Source organism: Dermacentor albipictus, chromosome 3 (assembly GCF_038994185.2).
Source record: "Dermacentor albipictus isolate Rhodes 1998 colony chromosome 3, USDA_Dalb.pri_finalv2, whole genome shotgun sequence".
NCBI lineage: Eukaryota > Metazoa > Arthropoda > Arachnida > Ixodida > Ixodidae > Dermacentor > Dermacentor albipictus.
The window spans coordinates 30,459,967-30,465,966 of NC_091823.1; positions in this window are offsets into that span (position 1 = coordinate 30,459,967).

Sequence of the window (6,000 nt, forward strand, 5' to 3'; positions counted from 1 at the left end):
TATACTAATCCAGGTACAACCAAATTAGGAAGGCCCACAAAGCTTCAACAAGACACTCCCTCGCCAAATCAGGAATTGGCCTCCCTGGTGCTGTATTCGCACCTCCCCCCCCCCTCCTCCCACATCGCTAACTCAATTACGCAATGGCCCTCAGTCCCCAGCAGCTGCGGAGCACCTGACCAAGGCGGCGGTCAGACCTGTAACGCAGCAGAGGGTGCTAAGAATCTCTGGATCCGGACAAGCCGCCATTGGAAGCTGATCCTTGCAACGTTTAGCACCCAAACCCTCTCGAGTGCCGCCGGGTGCCTACCGGTAAAATAGGTAGGTACATGCGCGCTGCCGACCAGCTGCTCGGCAACTACGGGAGTTCTAGACGCTCTGGAGGACACATACTTATTGGGAAGTCGGCGGCATGGCACCACCAGACTGCTTTTAACGCGAGAGCGTTAAGGAGCTCGTGTAGCAGAAAAGAGGGTGTCGTCGTCGTCGGTGTCGGCAGCGTTGGCCGTGAGGAGAAATCTCGTAAGGCAATTCATAAATAAAACAACTTGCAAGGTGGGCTAAGTGGTAATCGAACCAGGGTCTCCGGAGTGTGAGACGGAGACGCTACCACTCAACCATGAGTTCGATGGTTCAAAGCGGGACAAAAGCGCCTCTAGTGAATGCGGTGTTGCCTTAGAAACATGCCGTAAAAGTTATACTGCGGTGTATATTGGCAATTATGAGCATGTATATTACAGAAGTCGCAGTTAAACGAGTAGCGAAGTACGTTTCCGCTACATTTCTTCTGCGCTTGGCGCACACGCAGAGCCATCTTGCGGCAAACACAGAAGACGCCCTCCTCGCAATGTACGGCGCTGCCCTGACAGGTGGCGCGCCACTCGCCCGCTTCTCCCCTTATTCTCGTTTGAGCGCATTGGGGCCGTGCGGGGACCGGTGCGAGCATGCCCCAATACCGTTGCGTTTAATAAGTTTTCTCGCTCTCCCCCCTTCCAACCTCCAGCGTGCGTCACTCGAACCCTCGTTTTCAGACGACGTGACACCTCTTTCCGCTCACAGCGCAATTGCTAGCGTCCGATGCGGGACGCCTTCGACGTGATCGCTGCGCCGTAGCGTGTCTGGTGGGAAAGCATCCCCTGCGATGTGTGCCGGGCTGCTGGCGAGGAGTCATGCGTCAGCGTGGTGCTCACAAGCGAGATAGAGGACGATCCCATCGAGGCGTCAGTCCCATGAGCACGTCCGCCTTCATGGCGCGTCGCGGCACGGCTGTCCGTGACGATCACGATGTTTGGCTCGCGTAAATCGTTATGTCTTTGTGTGACTCAAGAGCAAGCCGAGCGAATGAGTGGGCGGTGCGAACGGGGTGCGGTAACGCTATCGCGTTCCACTCTTGAAGGCGAAGCTTAAGCGTCCTCCATTTTTTAATTTTATTTTTGCAGAGGAGCTATATATGTCTCGTCCGTCCATCTGTCGCCTGTACGCCGAAAACTCTTCCGGCGCAACCCAATAAGCATGCGCGCAAGAAAGAGAGGCGCTCGACTGGCTGCGCCAGTAGTGACGTCGTTACTCTCCGTCGCAGTCGAGCGCGCGCGCAACAGTTTCTCTCCGGCTCCGATTTGGGTAGGCCACGCGTCATTCGTACTCATGAGGAGCAGGCAGCTTTCGATCAGTAACGCCTCGAGTAGAACCGGGAACGAGCTCGTCTACGCCGTGTCGATGCTGCAGTCCGGGCACAAGAACTGGGACGTGCAGCCGAGTGCATACAGGAATAGCGTACCGAGGATCCGGCAGCCTACCAAGCCGTCGTTTAATGAACCGTCGGGATTAACCCAATGATAAACACCAGGGCCGCGCGTTTCAGCTTCACTGGTTAGCCATCTGTACGGCATGCTTGGGCGGAAATCTTTTTAGAGACCTAGTGTCTTGTTTGTCTTGATTCTTACAGAGCAAGCATAGCACTCTGAACGAACCTCTTCCGAGCAACGCACCCCTGGAAAAGCGGATGCCTGGCCAGGGGGCTGCTTGTACCCACCTTGTAGATCGGATGATGTCCGGCAGCGGCGATCGAACCACGCCCCTCCCACGATCGATCTGGCAGTCCGTCCACGGCTGCGGCTACACCCCAGAAAATATTTACCTGAAAGAGCAATGCATTTCGCGACACACTTTGAGCTTATATTTCTCTAAATTGGTGCTGGGTACAAATAATGTTTCCAACAAAATGTTACCCTTTGTTTACTGAATGCAACATGACCCCTACAGCCATTATTCAAATTTTGGCATCATTTGTAAAATTTTCTAATTAATAATTTTATTGACTTGTTTGACGTTCGGCCTCCTCGTATCCCCTGACTTTCGGCGTCCCCGCATAACACACATGATGGTGGGAATTTTGTAATTTCCGGCTGCGACGAGAGATAGCGCTAGTGTTCCGATACTATCGCCTCCTGACGGTAAGGCAGCGCTGGGTTGACTCCGGTGTAAAAGCAACGTTCTTCTTTTGCTTCGACTGCGGACTTTCAGGTTTCGGCTTGCCGGGGCGGTCGCTCTACCATGTGAGCTAACCAGGTGGCCAGCAGATTGCCAGATGGGGCCGTATTATTCGATAAACAGAAGCGCCCGACTTGTCGATTATTATTCGACAAATCGAAGCGCATACGTTGTTAATTATTAATAAACAAAACGTAGCGAGCCACGAACCATCTGCCTCTCTCTCTCGCTGTATCTCCCCCTACCCCTTAATCCAGTGAGGAGTAGCAGGCTAGAGGCACGCTCTCCATGCCAATATCTCTTCCTTTCTCTTAATTTCCTCCTCCTTGACAAAGCCATTAGACAGTTTCCGTTGCACGTACGTGGAGGGTTTGCGTACGTAGAGCTTCTACGTGTAAGCAGTGCGCATGCGCAGAACGTAGCGGCCGTGCGCTGGTCTCACGGACGTACGTGAGGTTCAATTCTTTGCGTGCGTTTCTTGCGCACGTCGACAGCTTCGCGCGGGAGTTTCGCGAGATCACGAACAAGCGATAGCGGGCCGTGCGCGCGCAGATCGCTTGCATCGGAACACGGCGACAGGATTGAATTGGCTACCGCCGTGTTGACATTTCCCGACAGATGGAGCTACGTGGTCCCCCTTGGCGCGCGTCGCGTGCGTGTAGATAAAAGCGTTTCAGATAGCATGCACGTAAGGTAAGTAGGCTTTTCACGTTTGCGTACGTGAAGTCCCCACGTATGTGTAACTAAAATTATTAGGGGCTAATGCGTCGTGTAGAATTTTCATGTGCTTGGATGCATGCAGTGAGTTGCCGATTAATTCGGCTTCTTTCTGCTAAGCTCCTGCTTAGTTCAGGTGGTAGAGTCACCGCCCCGGAAAGACCCCCTTTCGTCTACTGTGAAGCATTCGAGAGCCCGTATGGGTTTTTCTTTCTCAAGCGAAGCTTGTATTTGCTCACAAGTGGCTTGTCGTGGTCACGCAGAAAAGCCTAGCTGCTCCCAGAGCAGAGCAGCTGCGGGAAAGGGCAGTTTGATGAGTTGACAGCTGCGCCTTCGCCGGATAGCGAGTCATTAGCAGGGATTCCAGCTGCACAGGCGCGCACTCCCGCCACACGCGCAACCAATCAGAGCCGTTTCGCTTCCGCCGGGAAGGGAAAGGGCAGGAAAGGGTTTCGCGCGCGCTGCGCCGGCTTCGTTTCCGTTCAATTCAGTCTCGGAAAATGGATGAGACTTCCACGCGTTGTGCGTTCCCCCAAAGAACGGGCAGCGTTCGACGAGCAGCGGCGAGAACTCGCCCGTGAAAGGGCTCGCCGTCGGCGTGCCGATCCAGCCGTTAGAGTCGCCCGAGCTCAGGCAATCCGAGAGGAACGAGAAGATCCCGAGCTGAGGGAGCGGGAGGTCGAAGCAATCCGGCACCGTTACATGTGGGTTACTTAACCGTGGCGAAGGTCAGGTGCACGCAGGACAAGCTTCGCCTACCCCCCCTTTCCAGTAGGGGAAGGGTTCATCATTTTCTTTTTCTTTCTTTTTTTTGTAGCTTCGTGCAATTGTCCGATGGATGATAATTTTTCCCTTTCATGAAACTCACTGCACCTTGCGGATTTGCGCAGATCTTATTCGTCGTACCCAGAGTCAGACTCACACTTCATAAGACTCATTCAGGCTCACTCGTGCTCAGACTCCAGGCAGAGCAGCGCACGCAACATGCAGATGTCGTGGCTCCGGCTCCCAGGTGGCGGCGTGTTGCCTCTTTACCTACGTTCTTCATCATTACCTTCGATGTGAACAAAAACGTTGAGGTAATGTTACCTCGCCCATCAAGCAAAGTACCTCGATTCCCATGTGACTTCCTCTTATTTCGTAATGATTGCCTTCAGGATATTAGCTTGAACGAAAAAACCAGTCAAAAACACAAAGGACAAGAGAAGAAGTTCACGACACAACGACTGGACTATAGTCTGTAGTCGACGACTGGACTATACAGTCCAGTCGTTGTGTCGTGAACTTCTTCTCTTGTCCTTTGTGTTTTTGACTGGTTTTTTCGTTCAAGTATGTACCAACTGGCCCAGATTTCAACCCTTCTGCAAAGGATATTAGCTGTTCAGTCCGATTTACGAGCCAATTCATTGCTACTTCTTCGACTCTGCTTATGCGACATTTTAGGTAAGGAAAGAAAATATAGCCGAAGAAGAAGTAATGTGTGCATTTTTTACATTTTCTCGGGCAACTATGTGCATTTAAACTTTATTATAAGTTTTAATTTGGTTATGATATTATCAACTAAAAGGAAACGCACTTTTAAACCCTTTTATGCCAATCCTCCGCAATGGGTAAGAAGCGAGTTAAGTTTTACGCCGCGCAAGCCTTATTTAGAATGTGTGTACTGAAATTTAGTCAACAGTCCACTTTTCTTCACCTTGCCGACGGTCTTGAAAAGAGAAGAGGCTTTTGAAGCTTTTTTCCTTGACTAGGTTGGACTAGTATCTTTTTCATACTGTTATTTTGGGTCTCGATATTAGGCTCTAGCCAGAAAGACGCTTGCTACGCAGTACCTAGGTTTCATACGCGAAACAAAACGGTTACCCCGTTAATTTCATAGTTATTTTTTATCTATATCTCTATTCACTATTAATTTCACCCCGGCACACACCGATGTCCCGCTCGCGGGCAACGAGGCGGCCCACGCCACGGCTCGAGGACTCACACGCCGAGCCGCCGCTGATTATGTGGCCGCCTCCGCCCCCGAGAGCGGGGCATCGGATATGCCGGATCGGGACACTACAACAGAAACACAGCAACAAGAATCACAATGGGCGTGGGGCGATCGCCTGACCACGTTCAGAGATCTCACCCAACACTACAGACTCCAAAGACGCACATTCCCGCCACCACACGACAAGTTAAACAGGAATGAGGCCGTAACTTTACGCTTGCTCCAGACGCACAGCTACCCTAGCCCCGCGGTCCTACATCACTTCTACCCAGGTTTATATCCCACAGATGCCTGTAAAGCTTGCGGACAGCGAGCAACGCTGCGACATATGCTATGGGAATGTGCCGGCAACCACGGTAATGGGACCACATCCGTTCGCGACGCGACCGTAATCGCGGCCGTTACCACAGTACGGGAAGCCTCGAGCTCGCTTCTCACCGACGCCGCCCCGGCTGCGGGTCCCGCCGGAGACCTTCTCCATCGGCGCCGCCGCCGCTGGGAGGCGGCTCTCAAAAGTTCAGAGTTGGCAGACCAACTCTGGGCCGTCCGGCAAGCCAAAGATGCCGCCCGAGTCCAAGGACTTGGAGCCGCCACCTGAGGCCACCACAACGAAATTGCCGGCCATTCATTAATAAAGTTTCTTCTCTCTCTCTCAGTATATCTTATTCGTTCAATACAGCGGTCTTTTATTTCTCGCTTTGTAATATCTCTTTGATGGCTAAGACTGAGTTAGTCTGACTACTCAATCAGTACAACTACGCATTCTTCTTGCCTTCTTTCCATCTCTCTTTAGAGTACTC